At 43.1% G+C, this 26,811-nt stretch overlaps 2 long non-coding RNA genes across 2 annotated transcripts in view; one reads left to right on the top strand and one right to left on the bottom strand.

Moving 5' to 3' along the window:
* The window catches only part of LOC137522881 (uncharacterized), a 62,477-nt gene extending 43,581 nt beyond the window's left edge, over positions 1–18,896 (bottom strand). Inside the window, exon 1 of the long non-coding RNA XR_011022472.1 lies at positions 18,773–18,896. This is a non-coding gene — a long non-coding RNA (uncharacterized lncRNA). The remainder of the gene's footprint in view (positions 1–18,772) is intronic.
* A 1,155-nt stretch (positions 18,897–20,051) lies between these two features.
* Positions 20,052–26,374, top strand: LOC137522880 (uncharacterized). Its single transcript, XR_011022471.1, has 3 exons — positions 20,052–20,134; positions 25,025–25,092; positions 26,085–26,374. It is a non-coding gene; the product is annotated as an uncharacterized lncRNA (long non-coding RNA).
* The last annotated feature ends 437 nt before the right edge of the window (positions 26,375–26,811 follow it).

Genomic DNA, 26,811 nt, shown 5'->3' with positions numbered 1-26,811 from the left:
GCTGCGACCCCACCTGCCCCCCCAAAAAAAAAAACCCGGCCCTGAGCGGGCCCGGGGGGATGTCCAGATTCTTGCAGGGGGGCCCGGTGACTTCTAGTTACGCCCCTGTCAGAGAGAGTGAAGTAGTAGTAGTTTGGACCACCTTACAACTCTGGGCCCCCCTGCACTCGCAGGGCTGCTCCCTTGTAGTTTCACCTATGCTTCTGCTTGTTTGTGTTAACCTAGCAAAATTAGATACATTTACCTATCTAGTATTACTACTAATAACAGCGTTCAGCTGATGTGCTTTGACTTTCCTTTAATGAATGGATTTGTTTAAGCTAAATTGCTGGCTGACTGAGGGATAGTCATTCATGCATATTCATGCTCATGGTTGCCTGCATGTTTGGCAAGCAGAACCATCCCATTGTTTACCTTCAGCTTTGAATCCCTTGACCGCATCTCTCGCCCATACATAAAAATGCTATTTATCCTCTTTCAATTATAGCTTACAGCCTCAGACAGTGTTATCTGCCTATTTGCAAAATGGTGTAGAGTGCCTCCCTGTAGCCAGATGGCGTATTCCTGGCTCTCCTGTGAGGGCTGGCTGTGGAATTTTTACAGATTACTCCTTATTAGGGGGTCAGGGAGACTGATACTCACACTGTTTAGTTCCTGGATTGCCTAGCGCTGGCCATTGTTCTGTAAATTCATTTACAGAGAGGCTGCAGTAAAATTAATGTACCAGCAGTAACTGACACATCTTTTTTGCAGCTGAAGAGATGTATGGATCTGGCTGTATTGCATCCTCAAGTCCTCTCACTGGAAGCATGGAGAGCAAAGTAGTAGGGAATTCAAAGACAATGTACAAAATGCAGACACTCCCATAATAATCAGAATCCCAGTCAGATTTAAAGCAGAACTCCAGACAAACATATGTAAAAAAGAGATTATTATTTAGTAGTAGTGACCTAATCCTGTTTGAAAATGGGCTCTAGGTCTGTCACCAACGCGCACGCACCTGCCCGCCATGGGCGCGCGCACCCACCCGCCTGCTCTGTAGGCCCATCCGCCCTGTGTCCTGTCCCAACGGCTGTCAGTGCTTGACATGCGCAGTAGCGCAAAAGCACTGACACAGGGACAGACGCAGGGACACTTTTACTTTATACATATACTGTAGATTTATATAGTGCCAACATCTGCAGCACTTTACAGAGTATATTGGGGTTGATTCACTATAACAAATAGCGAGCGCTACGTCCTGTAACACTCGCTACCTCCTTTTGCTCTCCTTAGCGGGCCTTATCGGATTTAACATGCCTTATCAGAGTTGGTGTGCCTTATCAGAGTAGCATAACGAGCGCTATGAACTTAAGCGTGCGAATTGGCAATAACGAGAGCTCAACTCATCCTGCCCTGAGCCCCTGCAGGTCCAATCACTTTGAAGGACATTATCCCCGCACTGTGATTGGCCCAATAGGCTGCCTGTCACTTGACAGGAAACTTGACAGGCAGCCTATTGGGCCAAGGGAGGAAATGCGGAGAACATACAAAACTAAAAACTCCGTGCAGATAGTGCCCTGGCTGGACCCAACACTGCAAGGGGAGAGTGCTAAAAACTATGCCACTGTGCTGCCCATCATTTGGTGAAGTTATGAAGATGAATGCATTTTATTGTGACGCAAGTAGGCTACCATAATAAGTTTTACTTTTAGCAGGTCCCATACAGGGGCGTAACTAGAAATAACTGGGCCCCCCTTCAAAACTTTGAATGGGACCCCCTCCCCCTGCACACTGAATAGGGACTGTTTACAAAAAAAATTTCTGCAAAACTTTCTATGATTTGTTATCAGTGGCTGAGCAGATACAGTCATTAGAACAATTGTGCAGAGAGCAGAAAGTTTTTTCTCTCCTTGCCCTTAGTTTTCAGTTTCTCAGGACAGGCCCGGCCGCGGTTGCATCCCTTGCAGGGTCTATTGTTACACCCCTGGTCCCGACCCTTAGCAAGTCCTGACCCTAAACTGGGCACAGAATTTGGCAAATTGCGAGAGATCAGTAAGCGACACCTACCCTGTGTGCCAGGCCTGCACCATGTGACACCGCTGTATATAGTGAGGTCACTACATGCTGCGGGGACACGCAGTACAGAGAGTCGCCAAACAGTGGATGCACGGGGTTATGCTAGGTGAGCATTCACCACAGACCCCTGGAAGGGCGGCCTTGGGGTACTCTGATGGCGCACGTAGTTGAAAGCTATTAGAAATCTGTCTGCAGTGTGTGGGAAGACAATAGGTCCCTCTCTGACCAGATGCTGTCTGATGATCTGGTGACAGATTGAGAGGTGTAGAAGTGTGCACTTGGTGACAGAGGATATTGATGATGACCTCATGAGCTATTGATTTGCACTGTCCAGACAGTAGACAGGCAGTAGACTGGCAAAGCGATTTGCCCAAAAAGTTTCTCAAAAAAGGAGACAAGAAAGGCACCAAACAACATATACATATGCTGGCCTGTCTTCCTGATCATCTAAATCACAGGACAGACTAGACAGAATTACAAGCTATGGCAGAAGGACATGTCATATATTCTGTGTTTTGTGTGTGTACTTAGCCTTCCGCCTGGAGTTCAGTAACAAATCAGTTCCTTTATGCAGTGTGGAGAAGAACTAGTGCTCCAGACAAGTTTTAATGCTGTCTCCATTTGCTGTATCTTGGACTACTGATGAGCTTGCATTTGCCCCTATGCCTGTAATTTTTACAATGAAATTTTCATCTTCACATGATTCAAAATGTGCATAAAAATATGATGAACTCTCGCAAGATAAGGATTTTTGTGAAAATTAGGCCTTTCTTCAAAATACACTTTCTCCCATACTTTCACAAATAGTATGGTAAAAATAAAATTGCCCATATTCTCTGATCATTACTACCCAGGATCCACCACAGAGGTTCTTACCCCCTTCCACATGCGGTTCTGGAGGTGGGTTGAGCTTCTAAGTTGGTTAGTCTGTACCTCTCGGTGTTACAAGCCCTACTGCATAGAGCCAAATTAATCTATGCCATGCACTGATGAGGATCAAACAATCCGAAACAGTCTGTATGCATGTTGGATTATTATGGCTCTGTACAAATTAACAAGCTGACACATTATTGCATTCCAGCGGTTCTGGAGGTGTGTTTAGCTTCTAAGGGTGCAATGGTTAATTTGCATATATTCAGCAGTGATGCACTGGGAGACATCTCAAGCTCACTCCAACCTGTATTATCACAAATTCTTTCTGTTTTAAGAAAGCAAACTTTTGTTTTTCTTAACATCTTAGTAAGGGGGCTTTTAGGACCATTGTAGTCCCTTACACACTCCAATGAGTTCTGGGTCACCATGAGCTTACTGGTTAGTCTGTTTCACACTGTCCAAAGCTAAACGTTTTTTTTTTTTTTTTTTTTACCTTGAATTGGAATTGGTGACATATTCCTCATGGTGAACTGTCTATAATCGAGTTGAAGAGATCTCCACAGTATAATAGAGGCAATAGTGCTTTTACTTTATTGTTACAATGTGAGACTTGGCTTAGTAGTTCCTCATGGGTGGGGCCTGTGTCCTATTCTAGGTGGAGATAGCTTGCTTACAGACAGAGCATGAAATAATCTGAACAGTCTACAAATTTTGTGGACTCCACTATCATATAGTTGGTAAGCCAGTGATATAGGACAGACCCATGCCTTGGCCTTGTGTGAATTTGGTAAAAGAACCCTTTGAATAACAAACCTGACTTGAAAATGTACCTTAAAGACAACAGTGGAAATATCTATGATTTGCAATAAATAATAAGTCTACAGCTAGGACTACAAACTATATAAATAAAAAATAGCAACACGACTGTCATTGCTGTAATACGACTGGCTCTTTTCATCTTGAGAGGTAAGCCAAACGCTTCCTCAAATCTAAAGAGAAAATAAAAGAAATTAAAATATTTACCTAAGGAGAAGGAAACCTCTGAGTCCTCCAAAGGCCTTCCAATCTGTCCTTCAAACCAACGCTGCTGCCCAGGACCTTATGGAACACCGTGGGCAAAAGCCTCTTCCTGCACGGGTGTGCCATGCTTGTGCATGGAGATGCTTGTGCATGAGCAGCTCAGGCTTATTGCACAGGCATGGCTGTATATGGGCAGGCACAGTATCTAAAGAAGAGCGGGGTCTCAATGTTCATTCCATCAAGCCTTTGTTGAAGTTCTTTCGGGGCCGGGCTCGACAATACTGAAAAAGAGGACCGTGTGGGAAGCCTCTATAAGAACCAGAGGCTTATCTGTTTTTAGGTAAGTATGTGTTTTTGTACCCAAGGTTAGCCAAGGTGTGTTTTTTAGCGTTTTATAGTTTTAGGCACCTCCTGCCCACCACATAAACCATACTTCATGCTGCATATGTTTCTATATCTATATAGGGGGAGGGTGGCTATCTAAACAGCATTTCCACATTTGATTCCACCCATGACCACGACCACATTCTGATGCGTGGCCACGCCCATTTTTGTCCAGAGGGGTGCGCAAAAACGTTTATCCAGGTGCTTAAAGTGGATCCGAGATGAACTTTTACTCATTGCATAATTGTGTTCCTTTCCTATTGTTTATAGGGCATTCCTCAAGCCAAATACTTTTTTGTTTTTGTTTTAATACTCTAATTCCCTATAAACTAAACAAGCCTCGCCCACAGTTTTTCAGAGAGCCTTGGCATTTTCAGACAGTAGCAAAGGCTCATGGGAGCTCAGTCTGGGCAGGAGGAGGGGGAGGTATTACTAGCTAGAGATTTCAGAGGCAGAGGGGAGGGGAGGAGGGAGGAGGAGGGGGAATTGGGTTTTTTTCACAGGCTGAGTGCTGATGATGCAGATAAGCTTGCCTTTGTGTAATGCTTACAAACAACATGGCTGCTGTCATTGTTTCACAGGAGGAAATAATCATATTCTATTGAAGCTGTTTGTAGCTAGATTTGCTGTGTAAACTATCTAAACTTTATATAAGATATATAGACAAGTTACTTGTTATAGTTAGTTTTTCATCTCGGGTCCGCTTTAAAATCTCAGCTACGCCTCTGACTGTTTCAAATCCAGAGTGCTGAAAGGTTATTTTAAACAGAAGATGAAAAATGATCTCCTAAAAAACGTAAGAGAAAAAGATGAATTGAATAAGGGCATGTGGGCTATATGCAATTAACTTTTTCACCTGAGTTTTCTATTAGGAGATCATTTTTCATTTTCTATTTGGACTAAACAAAACATTTCACACTTTGCAATTAAAAAAGTAGCAAAAAGTGGGTTTAAAATTGCTATGAAAATAATTGTAAGTCTTCTCTTGCTTTCTGATGGATTAAAAGGCAATTTATTGACAAGTTTCAAAATATCACCTAGGAGATAACTCAGGATAAAGAGTGAATTGAATAAGGGCCTTGGGCCCATATGCAATTAACTTTTTCTTGAGTTATCGCCTAGGCGATATTTTTAAATTTGTCAATAAATTGCCTTTTAAAACACCAAAAAGCAAGAGAATACTCAAAATTATTTTGTTAGTCCTTTTTCACCTACTGTTTTGTACTTTTTTAGTTGAAAAGTGCAGGAAAATAATTTTAAATCAAAGTTGAAAAATTATCTCCTAGTAGAAAAATCAAGTGAAAAAGTCAATTGAATTATGGTGGCCACTAATGATCCAATCTTTTTCATCCATTCTTACCATTTCTATCTAATTTAACCGGTTCAGCACCGCAGTGCCGAAAATCTCATGCATCCGAGCAACGTTCACCTCCCATTCATTCGCCTATAACTTTATTGCTACTTATCACAATTAATTGATCTATATCTTGTTTTTTCCACCACCAATTAGGCTTTCTTTGGGGGGTACATTTTGCTAAGAGCCACTTTACTGTAAATGCATTTTAACAGGAAGAATAAGAAAAAAACGGAAAAAATTCATTATTTCTCAGTTTTTGGCCATTATAGATTGAAATTAATATATGCTACCGTAATTAAAACGCATGTATTTTATTTGCCCATCTGTCCCGGTTATTACACCATTTAAACAATGTCCCTATCACAATTTATGGTGCCGATATTTCATTTAGAAATAAAGGTGCATTTTTTCAATTTGCGTCCATCACTATTTATAAGCTTATAATTTTAAATATTATAATAACATATTCTCTTGACATGCATATTTAAAAAGTTCAGACCCTTGGGTAACTATTTATGTTGTTTTTGTTTTTTTTTAATTGTATTTTTTTTTTTTAATAAAAAAAATGTATGTGGGTAATTTGTAGTGTGGGAGGGAAACTGCTAATTTTAAATGCAAAATAATTTTTTTTTTTATTAAAAATGTATGTGGGTGCAGTTTACTATTTGGCCACAGGATGGCCACAGTGAAAAAAGTCCTGGATGCGAACGATCTCGCATCCAGGAACTAAAATGCTGGGGAGAGGTTTCCTGGGGGCAGAAATACCGCGCTCTCTGGAGAGAAAGCGTCGGTATTTCTGCGGGGAAGTTAGATCGGTGAATGGGAATTATATTCCCATTCACTGATCGGGGGGCTAGCGGCAGGCAGCGGGGGGGCGCGCCCGATCGCGCGCACGAGCCGGCGACAGCAGCAGTGCCTATCTGGACGAGAAAGCTCGTCCAGATAGGCCGAACCGGATAAGGGAACTGCCTATAGTATTCAATTAATATGTTCCATCAGTTTACTCTTCTACTACATAGATTTTGTAAGATTCAGGGAAGAGCAGAAACTACGCCAGTGCGAATTTACGCATCATAGTTCGCATCTACTATGCGTAGTTAATGTGTATTGCGTAGTGAACTACGAATCCGTTACTCGCGTCTAATTTTCCGCATGCGATTGTATGCTTACAGATTTACGCATTGGAAAGGGGAATGTATGCATAGAAGAGTTCCCAGTATTAGCAATTAAACAGGAATTAATGCGTAAAATTTTCTTCATGCGGGCATAAGCATCCGCATACACTACTCTTCGCAATACGCGTAATTGCGTATTTTAGCGCGTAGTCTACAAAATGCATATGAAGCGAATATTTGATTTCGAAGCCGTAGTTTGGCAAAGCATAATTGCGTAAAACTACGCGTAGTTCCAGCGTAGCAAAGTTGGCTGACTACGACCATCCCTGGTAAGATTGGATGAAAAAGATTGGATCGTTAGTGGCCACCCTAAGGCCCTGTGTCTTTCGTACTGGAGCTGATGCAGAACACAGCCGTACAACAATGTGCAGCATGAACGAGTGCAGGTGTAGAAATCTTTAATTATTAATATACGGATGAAGGGGTCACCAGTTCATACCTGCCCATTGTGTCTGTATAATCCTGCAAGGAAAACATTACAGTAATACAAGTCAGGTCCAAATGGCAAGAATGATTAAATCATGATTAGAATTCCTCTTTGATACGCATGTGTACTTCAAGATAAATGAGTTGTCCAAAATTAATTAAAAGCAAAAACTAATTAGAAATCTAATCGAAGGTTAATTTCGGTATAAAGCCAAGCTATTATTAGTTGCAGAGGCGAGGGCTAATTGCAGCCGACTTACATGCACAGTGCTGGCATTTCCATGTGCACTGCCCTACCTGTACTGAGCCATTATTGACGGACAAATAACACGCCTTCCATTGATCGACTTACTGAACCGCGGAGGAAACAAAGCAATATATTCCACATGACATGACATTCCACCGTACAGGATGCAGAAGCAAAGTTAACTAATTGTAATGACTTTTAATTATTAATACAAGAGAGAGGAGCTTGGACAATAAGTGTAAACCCTGATTTTCCTAAAGTGCATCTGTCATTCTGGTAAGTGATGGAGGTCAGGGAAGGCAATTGCCGTCTATTCTGCAGTTAGGAAACTTTTAAAGTGGTATTGTCAGCCACAAAATCAAATTCAATTTACCAACTGCTCTGTGTATATTATGCAGTCTACAACCTAACCCTGAATTGCAAGCATTTCAATCTAATCATAAATGCTTCTGCTGTAATAAATCTTATCTCAGTCAGCCTGGCTTTATGTGTTACATTTCCGATGAGAAGGAAGATTGCCATCTCCCCTCCCACATTCCTGCTCTTCACTGATTGGCTGAGGGCAGTTTAGTGTGAAGCTGCTGAAATACAATCTATGCTGTGCTAATGTGTGTACAAAGAAAGCTACTGTGGCGTAGCAATGGGGGATGCAGAGGTTGCCACTGCACTGGGGCCCCTGGACCAGAGGGGTTCACTAGGAACCCTCCTTTATCCATCTTATTAGCTTTTGATTAATGTTATTCTGGTAGTAAACACCTTTATATGTGCATTACATAGTGGTAATCCTGAAAAAACGGTTTGCTTACTCTGATTATACCTCTTGGACAGCGTAGCTATGCTTAGTAGGTTTTGGGGCTTCACATCAATAGAGTGCTTGGGGCCCCATGTAAAATTTGCACTAGGGCCCCAAGCTCTGGCAAGCTAGATTTGACAGTGTGGTTTCTAAGAGAAAAAATGAGTAAGGGAGGAAATTACATCAGGATTGGCTTCAGTCAGAGGAGGTAAAGATGGAAAATGTCTTTAACAGTTTTTGCTTTATTTACTATATAAAATTCACTGAAATCAAATTGTGGACAGTACAATACATGTGTTATGTAAGTAGAACAAGTATCTACCTACTTATATATGTGTTTTTTTTCCTGGGATAATATGGCTGTCCATGCTGCTTTAAAGAGGAAATGTACTGAATATAATGTAATGAATACATTTGCTTAGTTTTTTTACAATGTTTTTATGAAACCCTGTACTTGGCAGAGAAATCTATTCTGATTCTGAATAAATTATTTAATCACTGTTTGCCCACCAGATTTACATTTATAAATGTATCACAGGTGGCGACATCTTTACTGTTGCCAAGGAGCATCACTGCAAAATATTTGTTTACTTTGTGTTCCAAAGTCAGAAGAAATAAAGGCTCATACACACATCAGACTATAGTCTTTGGAAAATGAAAGATCACAGACCAATCTTACCACACTTCATGTAGTATGAGAGCCATACTCTACACAGTCTTTTCTATGGAGCTGAACTCCCCATCAGACAGAAATCTTTGCAAGATGCTGCACACAAAGATGCTGTACAGACACAAAGGCCACATACAGACATCAGACCATAGTCTTTGGAAAATGAAAGATCACAGACCAATCTTACCACCCTTCCTGTAATATAAGAGCCATACTCTACACAGTCTTTTCTATGGAGCTGAACTCCCCATCAGCCAGAAATCTTTGCAAGATGCTGCACACATAGATGCTGTACAGACACAAAAGATCAGTATCTGCAAAAGATCTGTTCCTGCCAAAAATCCATTCCTGCAAATTGCAATGATAGTCTATGAGATCTGCAGATCATCATACACACATGATTTAACTGACATTCATCTGCAGATCTGCAGATCTGAAAATCCATCCTGGTGGATCTGATCTGCAGATGAATGTCAGTTAAATCATGTGTGTATGATGATCTGCAGATCTCATAGACTATCATTGCAATTTGCAGGAATGGATTTTTGGCAGGAACAGATCTTTTGCAGATACTGATCTTTTGTGTCTGTACAGCATCTGTGTGTGCAGCATCTTGCAAAGATTTCTGGCTGATGGGGAGTTCAGCTCCATAGAAAAGACTGTGTAGAGTATGGCTCTTATACTACAGGAAGGGTGGTAAGATTGGTCTGTGATCTTTCATTTTCCAAAGACTATGGTCTGATGTCTGTATGTGGCCAAAAGATCTGTAGCTGCAAAAGATCTGTTCCTGCCAAAAATCCATTCCTGCAAATTGCAATGATAGTCTATGAGATCTGCAGATCATCATACACACATGATTTAACTGACATTCATCTGCAGATCAAGCAATCATCCGCAGATCTGAAAATCCATCCGGGTGGATCTGATCTGCAGATGAATGTCTGTTAAACAAGGTGTGTATGATGATCTGCAGATGAATGTCAGTTAAATCATGTGTGTATGATGATCTGCAGATCTCATAGACTATGAATGCAATTTGCAGGAACGGATCTTTGGCAGGAACAGATCTTTTGCAGATACTGATCTGTTGCATGTGTACAGCATCTGTGTGTGCCGCATCTTGCAAAGATTTCTGTCTGATGGGGAGTTCAGCTCCATAGAAAAGACTGTGTAGAGTATGGCTCTCATACTACATGAAGGGTGGTAAGATTGGTCCATGATCTTTCATTTCCCAAAGACTATAGTCTGATGTGTGTATGCACCTTAACCTGGGACTAGGGATGATCAATAAGATGCAAATTGTTCTGAAATTATGCAAATTTGTATGCAAATATATGCAGTTTGAAAATGGACCAATCAATTTAAACCCAGGTTTAAAATGATTGGTCCATATTCAAGCTGCATACATTTGCATAAAAAAATTGCATACATTTGCATCAACTCAGTACAATTTACATATCTGTGATCATCCCTACCTGGGACCTTATGCAATTAACTTTTTCTCATGAGTTGTCTCCTAGGAGATAATTTTCATCTTGTCATTTTACAATTAAAAAGTACCTACAAGCTGGTGAATTTTTTTTTAATCTTTTTTTTTTTTGGAGGGGGGTGGGGGGAGTATTTCCTTGTTTGCTGGTGGTTTAAAAGGCATGTTATCACAAGGGCCCATATGTAATTAACTTTTCTCCTAAGTTATGATTTCACAACTTGAAAATAAAATAACTTTTAGTGTTATATTAAATGGAAAAATTAAAGTTGGGACATGTGTCAACTTTTGTGATATGAAGGTCATTTTTAATTCGCCAAGTACCAGGATGCCAGCACTGAATGGATATGAACTCATTAAAAATGCTCTTTTTAAAAATACGGGAAAAGAGATAAAGATTTGGGGAAATATTTTTTTTATGAATGTTCCTAAAGCTTAGCTAGCTTAGCTGTGTAACCTTATATTTTATTTATTTAGTTGTGTTATTTTTTTTTTTAATCAAAGGATAAGAAAAGAAAGTCTTTGATATAAGGGTAGAAAATTGCTTCTCGTATGCAGCTCTGACATCATCCCAGATATTGTAAGAAAATGCTGATTATGGCAAACTGAGCCATTTGCTGAACATCTTCCAGAAATATTGGCACAAGAGAAGAAAAATGCAATATTTATTACCTCCAGGCTCACTTTCAACCCTTTCTGGATCATCCTCTGGCCAAGAATGGAGAGCACTCAAATTAACTACCTCTATCAATTTCACACCAAAAATGACACACAAAATTTTTCTAAAGGGAAACAGCCGAGGAAATGAAATGTGTAACGGTGACTTTCTGCAACTAGACTCTGCACACAAGTCAAACTGGAAGGACGTTCTCCCCATATGATGGAGCAGAATGTTCTATATACGCAGATAGGCACCCAGTATAGTAAGTTAGAACTCTTTACTGAAGAAAAACATGCAGAGAAAAACCATACCCAACCATCAGATAATGCAGCTTAGGGCTGGTGCACACCTTGGACTTGATTCACTAAACTGTGATAACTGATATCACGGTCACTCTAGCGTTTTGCATGCATTATAACGCGTGTAACATTTTTCGCTTGCAATCACAAATTTTCACACAAAAACGGCCGTGTTTTTGCATGAAAATTTGCATTTGCGCCCAAAAATTTGTGCGTTCAAAACGCTAGTGCGACCGTGATATCAATTATCACGTTTTAATGAATCAAGCCCCTAGAGTGCTTCTGAGCGCTTTTTTAAAATGCTAGCGCTTTCAAAAGCACTTGGCTAATGTTTCTCTATAGGATGGATCCCACCAGTTCGATGTGATTTTACCCAAAAAGTAAATGTGGGTCCTGCAGCATTTCTGAGGCAATTCAGCCTCGAACCAGAGCTAATGGAAACAAAAGCTATTATACGTACATACCAGGGCTTCCTCCAGCCCCATACGCACGGATCGCTCCCACGCCGCCGTCCAGCGCTGCCCGCATCTAGGAGAACCGGCACCCTGCTTTGCCGCCAGTCGGAGCCAGTCTAGCGTAGCAGAGGTGCGCTCTTTGCGTATCTCTGCAGCAGTGTATGGAGAGATACGTAGAGGGCACACTTCTCCTGCATAGTGCGGCTCCGATGACATCAGCGACGGGAGCCGGTTCTCCTAGATGCGGGAAGCGGTGGATGGCGGCTTGGGAGTGATCCGTGCGTATGGGGCTGGAGGAAGCCCCAGGTATGTATAATAGCTTTTTTTTCCATTCGCTCTGGTTCCCTTTAAGTATAGCAAAGTGGAAAATCGCTCTGAAAAGCGCTAGATCAGAGCGATTTCCCAAGTGTATTTGAAATATAACCAGTACACTTTCAGCTTTACTGTACATAAAAAAAAATGCTACACAAAAACGCTCCAAAAATCGCTAAGTATAAATAGAAAATCACTAGGCACATGCCTAGAATCGCTTAGAAAAATCACTTCTAAAAGTGCTGAGCATTTGCGATTACGCTAGCGCTTTCAGTTGTGCACCAGTCCTCACTTAGAACAGAGAGGAAACCAGAATGAATACAGGAAATTCCAATGCCATAGAGATCATTGCAGCACTTTATATTTAACAGTGACATCTTGTGGTTGCTTTACTCTACTGCAGTTTAGGTAATTCTGCTGCTACTGTCGAAACCATCTTCCTCACAAAACAAAGTGATCTTTGTAATATTTCATACAATCCTAAATTTTAAAACAACGTAATGTAAATACTTTTGATTTATGTTGTTCTAAGCACAATAAATAAGCACACAAAAAAAGTTAACGAAAGGCAACAGAATGCTCAGATCACATAAACACTCAGTTAGTTCTGTAGGAAAGACAGAGTAAGTATATCTTTATTAAAGGACAACTGTAGTGAGAAGGATATGGATCGCTGTCATATATATTTCCTTTTAAACAATCCCAGTTACCTGGCAGCCCTGATGATCTATTTGGCTGCAGTAGTATCTGGATTACACACCTGAAACAAGCATGCAGCTAATCCAATCAGATCTGACAACTATGTCAGTAACACCTGATCTGCTGAATGCTTGGTAGAGGATCAGCACGATAGCCAGGCATCGGGTATTGCTTAAAAGAAAATAAATATGGCAGCATCCATATTTCTCTTGCTTTAGATTTGCTTTAATGTAAGCATTTTTAAAATGTAATATACAACTTTACATCATTGAAAATACACCTTAAAGGGTACCTGAGCTGAGATAAACCTGTGCATGTACAGTGGCAAGCATACAAATAAGTAGGCTGTTCCCTTTTTCTTTTTTTCTGCCTGAATGAGTTAGAACATGCAAGTGAAAGTTTCTCTCTAGCTTGGACCTAGTCAGACTATACCGTAACCCTCACTGATAAGGAATTACAGCTATAGAACTGTTGCCTGGAAGAGAACAGCTTCTGAGTGGTAAAACGGGTCAATAGTTCATATTGTGACTTTAAAGAGACACTGAAGTAAAAAAAAAAGTAATTTGTTGGAGGATAGATACGATTGTTTATCTCATGAATTTATTTGGAGCATTTTGGAGTAAAGGCAGACTAAGAGTCATGTGGTTTGGCAGGGGGCATGGCCAAATCCTGTAAAACTGTACTATTTGGTGGGTGGCAGACCTATTGTCACTGCAGTTTGTACTCCTATACAAGGATGCACACGTGAAGACAAGCATGGTGGTATGGCTTTATAGAATTGCACTCCAACACAGAGATGGGTGTAATGGGGCCCTAGGCAAGGTAGTAGATTTGGAGCCCCCTTGTGCTCCTTTTGATAAGCTAAAGTGGATAGAGGTCAAATAAGGTGGCAGATGGGCCCCTTGGCACCCACTAGGCCACAAGCACCTGCCTAGGTTGCCTGGTGAATGATAATACTCTGGCCTCACCCTTTGTGGGCACTGCATCCAGACTGGCTCTGGTTCACCATATGAGAAATAGAGATGGCCTAAACGGTTTGCCGGCGGACAGTTCCAGGCAAATTAAAGGTGGTCCTGTCCACGCCCGCCTCCTATACCTCATCATTGGGCTAAACTTTGACCTTCCCTACTTCACAGTCAGCAGACACATGGTAGCCAATCAGGGTGCACTCCCCCATGGACCCCCGCCCCCCCTATAAAAATGCAGCAGCGCCGGCCATGTTCTCAGTCTCCGGCTGCTGCTTTAAGGGGCCCATAAACCTAACGATTTTCCCGCCGATATACAGCAGATTCGATCACTGTGATCGAATCTGCTGTGAAATTGTTTCACAAACACTGACAGAACGATCAATTTCCATCTGAAATCAATCGTTACCGTCGATTCCGGTCGATCCGTCCGTGCGGAAGATTTTGCTCGATCGACAGCGGGTCAGGAGTGCATCGATAACGGCATTTGAATGCCCGACGACCGACGCAATACAGCGGCAATACATTACCTGCTGTGCCAGCACGAGTCCCCGGTCTCTGCTGTCTTCTTCTCTGCTGGGCTCCAGCAGGCTTCACTGAACTTCCTGTCCCGGCAGGAAGATTAAACAGTAGAGCGCCCTCTACTGTTTAAACTTCCCCGGACAGAAAGAAGTGAAGCCTGCCGGAGTCCAGCAGGGAAGGAGCAGTGGTGACAGCGGGGATATGCGCCGGCCGGATAAGGTAATGTATGCAGGGCGGAGGCGGCTGTGGCAGCTTCACAGATTGTGATCGGTTTCATGCTGAAATCGATTCACAATCTGTTTGCAGTAAAGGCAGCCATACAATCCCTCTCTAATCAGAGAGGGATCTATCTGTTGGTCGATCTGATGGCAAATCGACCAGTGTATGGCCACCTTTAGTGAGAGGAAGGGAGAGATTGCTGCAGAGACAGGGACAGTTAGCTAGGCTGTTATTTATTGTTGAAAGCAACCCCTAAAAAGTAATTTTGAGTGCTAATGTTGTTCTGTGTGTGTGTGTGTGTGTGACACACTGGATACAGCCCACAGTCCGCGCTGAGCCTTGCAGTCCATTTGCTGAGCCTTGCAGTTCTCCAGTATCCTGTTCTATCTTTATTAAAAGCCAGTACATTATCATTAGCAGTGCATAGCTTCCAACTGTATTTGTGATTCAACTTACTATAGGATAACTCTCTGTGTGGGTGACACACTGACTGCATACAGCCCACAGTCAACACAGTCATTTGCTGGGCCTTGCAGTTCTTTAGTATCCTGTTTTATCTTTATTACAAGCCAGCACACTATCATTAGCAGTGCATAGCTTCCAACTGTATTCGTGATTGAACGTACTAAAGGATATCTCTCTGTGTTTGTGACACACTGCATACAGCCCACAGTCCATGCAGTCATTTGCTGGGCCTTGTAGTTCTCCAGTATCCTGTTCTATCTTTATTACAAGCCAGCACACTATCATTAGCAAAAAGGAACTTCAGCGCAGCAGGAGGCATTGTCACTGACAAGAGAAGTCGCCAAGCTCAAAAAAAGTGTTCAGTACCTCACCTTTATTAAAATGAATGAGGCATGGATCCCGGGGAGCTACTGCCCGCCCGAAGACTAAGTCAGTCTCCACACAGCATCTCTGCCTGCCGCCCGCTTGACTGCCTTCTCCGCCACCACCGACAGGGTCAAGGACTCCAGACGGATCCTGAATGTTTAAGGCTGCTGCTAGCAGCGGCCGCTACCAGAAATAATCATTTTTTCTGGTGCGTGTACATGCCTGCCTAATTGTTCTGGCTGCACTGTAGCTGCAACAACAACAAAACAAAAGGCATGTACATGTGGCAATTCCCCTTCGTGATCGTTACCTTGTTGCGGTGAAGGCGCTTGTGTATCACAATGAAGCAATAACCTATATGAGTTTGTTGGGGGCACACCCAAGATAATAAGGTCGTTGCTTCATTGTGGACAGACCAAATTTGATCAGCTGGACAGTCACTGTTGTTCTCTCATTGAACTACCTCAGCCCGACCATATGGGCTGGAAAACTGCCATCACCTGTCCTCTCGCCAATGTGCGCACCAGTATGGCCATCACTACACAAACATTGCCATTGAGGACTGACATGTATGTCCTGAGAGTGTCAACTAATGACAACCTTTTACAGCTGGTTGCAGTGCATTAAACAGTAAGTTTGATGTGTCAGTGTGAAGCAGTACACTACTTACACTAGTCCGAAGGACTTTTGGCATGTAGCCCACTCTGTCATGTCCCCCTCCAGATATTAGACCCCTTGAACCAACTTTTCCATCACTTTTGTGGCCAGAAATTGTCCCTGTATGTTTAAAAATTGGCCTGCCCATTGAAGTCTATGGCAGCTCGTGTGAGTTTGAACTTTTGCGGAAGTTCGCGTTCGCGGTTTGTGAACCCAAAATCTGATGTTCGGGCCATCTCTAAAGAGAAACATATCAAAATCATACATTTCCTTCTCCCTCATAGAAACATTTTTACTACTTCTCCCTGATGAAAATAACTAGGATGAAAAGTCATTACATTGGCATGTCAGATACCAATATACTCATCTGAATTGAGGCTATACGAGCTGGCCAGACCTCACATCAGGGATCAGAGCGAGTGCTCCTCAAACAGCCAAAAATGCAGAACATTAATTCACAATTAGGCCGTCTTAAATTCCCTTGCTTTCAATCCACTCTCTTTGCTTTTGCTGCACGAGATCTGCGCTCTGGAGAAAATCCAAGACAGCCTCAGATTATCAGTAGGCAATTTAATTTTCTCTTTTAATGTTTGAAAAAAAGGGAAGATTGAAGACAGATTCAAACTGGTAGCTCTCCTCCAGCCGGGGGCTATATATACAGTGATGGAAGCGAACCTACGCGCCGAACTGACAGCAAAGCGCAGGCACAGAAGACCGGAGCGGCCTGCAGAAAGGGAAGACTCCGCAGCACGTTCGCGATGCCACTTAATATTCTGATGTGGGTGAAACATATTGATTTTGTCTCTCCCAGCATGCCTTGTTCAGCCACGCCCCCCTTCTGTATTACAGACGTTATTAACCAGTCAACTGCTGGACAGAAAAAGGCAGACAGAAGAACACAGAGCTGTTAGGTGATTTTGCAAGTCAGCTAGCCGCAGTACATTTAGTTTTCCCAAAAATAAATATGAGATACAAACTGATCTCCATACAGTATGTTGAGACAGGATCTCCAGACTTGCTGTTGATTGAGACAGCGGTACTTTGAAGCAGGTCATCCTCCCCACCAGAGAGGGATTAAAGTGTAATGGGGCCCTAGTCAAGTTATTAGATTTGGGGCCCCCTTGTGGTCCTTTTGGTAAGCTGAAGTGGAGAGAGGTCAAAGGAGGCAGTAGGTGGGCCCCTTGACACCCACTAAGCCCCATTCCCCTCCCTAAGTTGCCTGAAGGATGATCCTGCTTTGGTCCCCACCCATAGTTACTTGTAAGAGAGAGGTTGCGTGGAAGTCATGGGTGATTTTTGCAGCTGTGTTGCCTGGTTTAGGTGGCAATACACAACCAAAGCTAGTGCCCAGTGAACACAACAGTAGATGTGTATTAGTAAGCGGTTATGTTTGGAGAGGGTTAGCGGGTAGGAAGAGAATCTATGTCGTTATTAAAAAGGATCCGTAATGACATATAGTCGAATACAATACATTATTCAGGATACCCACTTATACATTAAACATCCTGATAAAAGTCAATGGGAACCGTATTCTGAAAGAAAAAAGCCAGATACTTACTTAAAGCGGACCCAAACCAAACATATTTTTTTAATTCAAAATATTTAGTTGCACCACTCTGACACATACAAAGATAAACACTCCTTCAAGCCTATGAGCATTTCAGTGCATGCTTTTCTGCTTTTCACCCTTCTCTTTTCATAACTAGGGTTATACAGGTGGCAGCCATTAGCAATTCCTCCTTTGCCGGACACCATCTACTCCACCAGTCTGCCGGATTCTGTCCCGGCAATATGAAAGGAAGGGAGGGGTTCCTCCAATAAATGTAAAATATTTTATATTTGTCATCATGCAGCTGAAAAAAGGCTGCTATTTATTATTATAATTTAGAAAATAGATTTTATTTCTGAAATCTTGTATTTTTAATTTGGGTCCACTTTAAGGAGAGGGAGGACTCCTGGTCCTGTATGTAGCCCCCACCCTCCCAGTGGGTCTTAGCCTAGGCTCTTTATTATGCCTAATCCCCCCACCCCCTCAGAAAATAACATTCCACAGAGACCACTTGCCAGTACTAAAGATGTAGCTGCCTGTGATACATTTCAGAATGTAAATTAGGGAGGGGAAAGATTTTACAATGGGCAAACACTGACTACAGTTCCTCTTTAAAGAGGAACTGTCGCAAAATCTTAAAAATTTAAAGGGACTCCGAGCAGTGCAGAAACTATGGAAAGTTGCATACCATTTTGAAGCTCTCTTTCTCCTCTTTCCAACAATATATAAACCGCCACCCTACGCCTTTTAGGTCGCGGCAAAAGCGATTTCAATCACAAAAATAACGAAAACTAAAAGGCGTAGGGCGGCAGTTTATGTGTCGTTGGAAAGAGGAGAAAGAGAGCTTCAAAATGGTATGCATCTTTCCATAGTTGCTTCTATTACACAGGACGACACTTTCCCCAGTGTCAGCGGCTCCATTCAGTTGCCGACTTTGGGGTAGCGGTTTATATATCGTTGGAAAGAGGAGAAAGAGAGCTTCAAAATGGTATGCAACTTTCCATAGTTTCTGCACTGCTCGGAGTGCCTTTAAAACACATACAAATAAGAAGTACATTTCTCCCAGAGTAAAATGAGCCATAAATAACTTCTCTCCTATATTGCTGCCACTTACAGTAGGTAGTTGAAATCTAACATTACCGACAGGTTTTGGGCTAGTCCATCTCTTCATAAAGGATTCTCAGCATGTATATAAATCTTTTTCAGGGAATGTCTGTATAAAAATGCTGGCCAGCCTCCCTGCTTGCTGTACACTATTTTGACAGTTGGACGGAGCAACTGCCCAGGTGCGTAGCAATAGCCAAAGCAGCCATAGCAGCTGCTATGGGGCCCTGGAGCAGAGGGGGCCCAAGTGGCACATCATTGTGTTCACTATTACCTTTCTTGCTTTCCTCCACGCTCTAACTTTATCTCAGTTCCCATGGACTATATGCAGTGTAGATTGCATTAGAATGTAAATTGCTCAGTTAACTTTTATCCATAGGATAGGGGCAGGCAGCATTACTCAAAAGTGCCTACATCTGCTGGTCCTATGAATGTTTTGCTATGGGGCCCCATAATCTCTAGCTACACCACTGCAACTGCCATTCACTAAGTGCTTTTAAAAATAAAGAAAACCATGAGAACCCCCCTATGAGAAGATGGGCTAGTCCAAAATCTGTCGGTAATGACAGATTTCTACTAGTTACTGAAAGTGACAGCAACATAGGAGAAAAGTTATTTATGGCTCATTTTACTCTGGGAGAAATGTACTTCTTATTTGTACATGTTTTAAATTTTAAGAGTTTCGCGACAGTTCCTCTTTAAGTTTAGAAAACTAAAGTTATGCATTATAAACTTGTTCACATTAGTGGAGTAGTGGGTGGGCAGTTAGGGTTCAGCATCAGGGAAGGGAATAATATTGCCGGGGGGGGGGAGGGGGGAGGCTGGACTTTAGAGGTGTAGCTAGAGACTATGGGGCCCCATAGAAACATTTTCATGGGGCCCTCAGATCTAGGAACTCTTGAGCAATGCCACCTGCCACTACCTTATGGATATAAGTTAACTGGGCAATTTACATTTACATGCAGTGTATACTGTGTACAATACATGGGCACAGAGTGTAGAGAAACAAAGGAAATTTAATACTGAAAACATCAAGTACCACTTGGGCCCCCTCTTCTCCAGGGCCCCATAGCTGTTGCTATAATTGCTATGGCTATTGCTTCATCCCAGAGTCATAACAGCACCCCTCTGGGCCTCCCAGAAAACAGATCATCATAGGATCCCCTGCACTGCAGCACAACTCCAAGCTTGGGGCCACAAAGGCCATGGCTTTGGACACCAGGAAGCAAGGGGCGGGCAGTGACCTGGCACACTAAGGCAGTTAAACTGCCAAACATGTAAACCCAGCAGTCCACAGCCAGCCTGCTTCACAGGGGCAAGCAGTAGAACATTCCCCCAAGCACAGCTCAGAATGAGGGAAGCACAGAACCAGGTAAGTACACTGGATGGTGGAAGCACAAGATGAGAGCAGAGGACCAAGGGAACAAACAGGACAGGAGGAGCACACATGGTGATGGTGGTGGTGCACTGGACGGGGTGGTTGTGGGGGAGGCGGGGTTGGTGACAGTGGGCCTTGGGCGGTACAATGTCCAAATCCGGCCCTGCTCCTCCTCCCTTCCTTCTTGCAGAGGAAAAGTGCAGCGGAGCACTTTGGAATAATATTTGCTTGCTGTTGGATCGTAACTTCTCCTCCCGAGTGTCAGCAGTCTGGCTCTGTTGCATGGCCACCTATCGATGCAAGTTGTGTAACCAGGAGCCAGAAGGGGCAGCATAGAGCAAGTGGCCGCTGGGAGGAGGAGGAGATGCAATGCGAACGGGTAACTCTGCATATGGGTAGGGAAATGAAAGAGGACCCTCCCCCCAAGATCACAAGAGTTGTGGGTGCTATTGTCCTTCCCCGATGTGCAAGGCCGGCCCTAGACTTTTTGCCGCCTGAGGCAAACTTTGAAAAAAATCGGCCTCATGGGCGGACCGGCCCTGCCAATGTGATGTGACTTTCTCTATAACTTGAATTCGTTTTTTTTTTAATTTTCAGTGACTCAGGACTCTTGTATACTACATGCGATTCCGATTTGCAATTTTAATGCAATTTTACATGTAAAAAAAATAATAGAACTACATAAATAAAATATAAGGTCACTTGGAAAACATCTATATATATTTTTCTCCCCCCGGGGTGAAAGGAGGTCACCTACTTTAAAAATAAAAATCCGGTGGTTGCAGTTGAAGGCTGGTATAATTGATATAACACATTGCAGCTATTTGTGTCCGGAGTCTGGCGTGTGAACCCGGCTCTGCGAGGTCTGATCATTCTGACAGCCTTACGCTGCGCTTCAATTAATACTAGTAATTGGCTGCAAAATAGAAAGGGTAATAATCAATGGAAACGTCTGGCAGCTTAATATCTCTATATTAAATAAAATACGGGGGTTAATTTAATGAGTGCAGACCTCTCAAAAAACTCATTGCATTAAAGTTTGCTATTACAGCTAAGTGCTCCTTGGAAACTCAGAAAAGATGGGATATGATGGAAGTAAAATATAGTTTTATGGAGGGTTACATAGTGGTGACGTGAGCTCATACTGTCCTGTGGCATCATGTGCTGAACTGCAGGCTGCTGGCGCTGAGGGGATTGGTCGGCCTGAAACATGATTTGCATTGTGAACCAATTCTATTGGCGGTCAGTAATAATTATGAATTGCTCATTCCCAATCTGTTGCTCTCTCACCAGTGATCTATAGCCAATGAACAAAGAACTTTAAGTGACTTTTATGATAGCAGGATGAGGATTATCTGTACTGCTGTTGCTAGTAAGGGGTTCAGAAGGATGACTGCTGGCGTCTTCAGCATCCACCAGTTTCATCATGGAGCAGTGGAAGAGGATTCCAGTGGCAACTGTGAAGCTCCAGTGAACTCCTAATGCCTAAGACCCCCTGGTGGTGCCTAACCCTAAGACCCCCCCTGGTGGTGTCTAACCCTAAGACCCCCCCCCCCCGGTGGTGCCTAACCCTAAGACCCCCCTGGTGCTGCCTAACCCTAAGACCCCCCTGGTGGTGCTAACCCTAAGATCCCCCCCCCTGGTGGTGTCTAACCCTAAGACCCCCCCCCCCCCCCGGTGGTGCCTAACCCTAAGACCCCCCTGGTGCTGCCTAACCCTAAGACCCCCCTGGTGGTGCTAACCCTAAGATCCCCCACCCGGTGGTGCCTAAGCCTAAGAGCCCCCATGACTGTGCCAAAATAATTTTCGCATTGAAATTGCTATTTTCGATTTCAAGAAATAATCACAATATATGGCTTGTATTTTCACGTTTCCCATAAAAATGCCAAAAATTATATTTTTACAGCTAAAAATCGCGAAAAGAACACAACAATGCAGAAAACAAAAATGTTATTTTACCACAACAATTTTTACCGCAAAAGCATAAAAACCAATATTTTTACAGCGAAGAACAGAACAAATTTTCGCTCAAGAGTCGAATTTAGCGAAAAGAATTTTAGCACTTTCACTTAACATTGTTTTTTTAAAATGAATTTCAAAGCTATATATATCAAAACGCTAATTCTCAAAATGAACAATGTTGGTTGGATGGGCCCAGTGCTGGCTATCAAGAGCCTTAATGTTTTCTTTGGCACCCAATAGCCGATATTTTGCTTTTGCACCTGTGGGCCGCCCAAATAGTCCATTAGACCCAGGTGCCGGATTTTCCTGATTCCCTGGACCCCGCCTCTCTTACAAGTGTCTGTGACTGAGGCTGCTGCCTTGTTCACAGAAATTGTACTCCTACAATAACAACAGCGAGTGAGTCAGAATTCATTGGGCTCTGCAGTGCAGCATGTGACGGCTGAGCTACAGGCCAATAGACTGGCAGCGTGTACTCAGCCCCTGAGCCTAGGCCTCCCTCCAGCCTGTAAAGACGTGATTTATCGCAGTGTCTGCGCCGTGCAAAAAAATGATCTTGTTTTGGCTACTAAAAACATTATTTTAATGAGTCTATTTATTTGGTGGTGTTATTGGTGTTCTGGGTTATAAATTGACTGCAGTTTTGTGCTGTGGAGAGAGACATTAGGGCAGGTATTAACATATTACTCACCATCAGAGCTGTGTTAGAAACTGCTTGGTTACGCTCCGCCACGTTGTACAATGGATGAAAGTGACAGAAATATAAAAAAACAAAAGAAAATAAAACCTCTTCTGAAAACCGAATAAAAACTGCCGTGGGCTTTCGGACAAGTACGCAGCTTTATTATAATAAAGCATATACTGTTATATCACCCCAGCACAGAAAAACCCAATATATCCCAGAAAACAATATCACACTGGGGAACAGTGACATTTACTACGGAACATCTGTACACGGGTATTTAATTTGCCAATAATGTTATATTATCATTGCTGTGTAGAGAACAGGCCGACCACAGCACAAAGGAGGCATTATCTATCACGGACAGGCAAAAAAGAGGCACTGCTGATGTTAAAGAGAACCTGTCACAGCAGGACTCAAAGCAAAAATATAGAATATTAGTTCTGCTGTATTGTCAGTTGAGCATGTTACAGTAGAGAGTCTGGCTTGTGGTCAGGTGACTATGCAGCACTGGCATAACAATAGGGGATGCAGCCCCTGCACCTGCCCCCTCAGGGTCATTTTGGGGGGCAGGAGGGGTCGCAGCATGAGGGGAAAGTGTGGCCACACATCAGCAGGGAGGGGTTACAGTCCCCCCCCTCACCTCGGGCTCTCCCCTCAGTGCGCTCCCCTCCTGCATCAATCATCAGTGGCAGCAGGCGGAGAGCAGGAGCACATACCTCCATCCACGAGCCGGAGGTTCCGATCTCTAAGTGTCTGACGCTACTTCCTGTTTAAACATGAAGTAGTGTGAGCTACTTGCTGCGACCCTTCTGCCCCCCAAAACAGTCCTGAGCAGACCTCGGGGGAAAATCCATATTTTTGCAGGGGGGCCCATTGATTTCTAGTTACGCCGCTGCTATGCATTGGGGAGTTAGTAAGCATGCATATGGAGTGGCACTCCTGTAGCAAAGTTTGCACAAATAGTTATTACAGATCTTGCTCATTAACCCCCCTGGCGGTTTGCAAAAAATCCGCCAGGGGGCAGCAAATCTTTTTTTTTAATTTTTTTTTTTTTTTTTTCATGTAGCGAGACAAAGTCTCGCTACATGATAGCCGCTGCTCAGCGGCATCCCCCCAGCCCCTCCGATCGCCTCCGGCGATCGGAGATCAGGAGATCCCGTTCAAAGAACGGGATCTCCTGGAGGGCTTCCCCCGTCGCCATGGCGACGGGCGGGATGACGTCACCGACGTCATCGACGTCGTGACGTCAGAGGGGACTCCGATCTGCCCCATAGCGCTGCCTGGCACTGATTGGCCAGGCAGCGCACGGGGTCTGGGGGGGGGGCGGCCGCGGCGAGAGGAATTGCGGCGGATCGGCGGGTAGCGGCGGCGATCAGATGCTACACGCAGCTAGCAAAGTGCTAGCTGCGTGTAGCAAAAAAAAAATTATGCAAATCGGCCCAGCGGGGCCTGAGCGGTGCCTCCCGGCGGCATAGCCCGTGCTCAGCACGGGCTTACCGCCAGGGAGGTTAAAGAGTACCTACATTATAAATTACAGTTTGCCTTAAACCGAATAAGTTCCCAAGATATATAAAATCACACATGATAAAGTGTGATTTTCTCACCCCCAGGGTCCGTATTTCACATATAATCTTGAAATCCCCGCCCCCAGTGGGAAATTGGGCCCTGGCAGTTTTTTTCTTTCCAAACTGTAGGTGCAAGGGATGCTGGGAGATTGATGTCATAATTCCACCCCTCATGTCCATGTGATCTAATCTAGGCAGACAGACAGACATCTGAAATAAGAATTATAGCAAACAGACATGATAAGATAGGCTCATGCAGTTTCCGTCTTTTCTCTGTGCTACAGTTTGTGAAAAGAGAAGTAATTTGATCCAGGCAGGCAGACAGCAGGGGAGGGAGGGGCAGGGGAGTTAACCAGGCTGAAGAGGAGGGCACAATGCTTTCAGATTCAGGAGGAATAAGGAAGTGCTACTTACAGATATAAATGTGAGTCTGTTCTATCCAATATGATGAACCAGATGTAAACTTTATATGTCCATCTAACTGTACACAGTGCCAAGACTACATATATGTATTTCCATTCAGACCTTTTTTGGCAGGAGGTAGTCTTTAATAGAGCCTTAGTTCACACGTATTTGAATTTGCGTGTGTTTTCCCTTTTTGTGGAAATCGAATGTATTTCATTGACGCCACATTTTTTATTTTATTTTTTCTGTTCTGTGTTTTATTTATAGATGATGAAATAATCTACTAATATTCTCCGTCAGGAGATTTAACAGAGAAACGAGATCACATTGACCAGGTGACAGATTTGTAAGTTTATGATTGGTTTGTTAGGATCATGTCTCATATCTGCTTCTTGTTTTAGCCTACACGAGAAACTTCATCTCCACAACATGACCAGCCAATCACATGCTGCTTCATGAATTCTCCTTGAGGAGAGTTTCTGTGTAATAAACGAATCATCTCCACCAGTTATAGTATCTTAAAGCCTCATCTACACGGGTAGATGAGGCTCCGATCCGGCGGCTCGATTAGCCGCCGGTTCGCCTCTTCTGCGTCCCCGCGCGTGCCCGCCGCGTCCCCACTCGCCGTGCGTGCGCCGGATTCAATTCCCGCTCGTCTCTGCCGGCGCCGCTTATCTTCCGCTCAATTCCCTGCCATTGTCCCCTCACGGGGAGCGAGCAGGGAATCGGCGGTGGGGAGATCCGTCCTGTCGGATCTTATCAATCGAGTCGCATCAGCGGCTCGATTGATAAGCCACATCGCCGCCTCATCTACGCGTGTAGATGAGGCTTTAGAGTCACATGCCAAGAGCAAATAAGAAGCAGATCAAGTGTCATGTCCTGACAGGATTATCTAAATACTTGTTCCAGTTTTGCAGCCTGAAGATCTGGCCCAGACTTCCTGGAAGAAGGTTTTTTTCGAGCAGGAAGACCTGGAGTTGTGGTCACATGATGGGGGCCTTTCTACAAAAAAAGTTAATATAGCACTGTTGTTTGTTTTATGTCCATATTGTTCCATGAAAGAGTGTTGGTGGGGGTAATCCTCATAGGCTATTTATTTTCCAGGACTTTTACTTTAAGATGAGTTTGTGGAAAACTCTGCACTTGGGAAATAATGCAAATGTATTACTGCAAGCTGAAAATGAACAAAGTATATCGGAATAAAGGCACATTAATCAACTTTGTAATTTTCTCTCTGGTGCTTTCCCAGTAATGTTGTGCATTTTCCCCCCTAATAAATGAGATGTGTGATCAATCTAGTTTCAATCAATATCAATTTGTCTTTCAGATCTCATCAAGTGGCAAATGTGAAAACTTACCAGAAAGCATTATGGGAGGTTTCGGAATAGACATTTTTCACCCATCTCTACTCCTAGAATAACTCAAATTGCGATGAACAAAAACTCAGGATTATGCTGATTTTCCTAAAGTGGACCTGAAAGGATTTAATGAGGAAGGGGTGCCATTTTTGAAGTTTATCCTTTTCATTGCTAAAGCAGCCTTTTTGTACTTTTAATGTTATTAACCGTTTAGCAGCTAATTTATATAGAGGCATGCAAGTGCTCCTGGCCAATTTATTGTAGCACATTTTTTTTCTTATTTGTTAAATGTTCCCGCTTCTAATTAGTAATGCTGTAATGCGTATTTATGGCCACTTGCCACTAGGGGGCAGTGAGACAATAACAGAGAACTTCTGCTTTCAGTTTCTATATATTCTGCTAGTAGAGAGAGATCAAAGCATTCCAAGAATTTACAGCACACCGAGTTCTGCCGATTGAGGTCAAGAGCAGTGCATTTATCTCAAATGAGGTGGCTCTGTTAAAGTTGCTAATGGGTTAACAATCACGTTTCCATTTTTTGTTTCAACAAGCTACAATTTTCTAAAATGTTCCCCACATACCTCTTTTCTCATATGACTAATTTACAGCAGAGAGCAGAAAGTAAATTCTTGGCATCCCTTGTCACCATGCTTAAATTTACTGGGATCAGCCAGGAAAACTAGCACAGATAAAAGG

This window comes from Hyperolius riggenbachi, chromosome 6, assembly GCF_040937935.1.
Source record: "Hyperolius riggenbachi isolate aHypRig1 chromosome 6, aHypRig1.pri, whole genome shotgun sequence".
NCBI classification, from domain to species: Eukaryota; Metazoa; Chordata; class Amphibia; order Anura; family Hyperoliidae; genus Hyperolius; species Hyperolius riggenbachi.
Note: the sequence above shows the minus strand (reverse complement) of the source record. Positions and strands in the feature narration are given on the sequence as shown.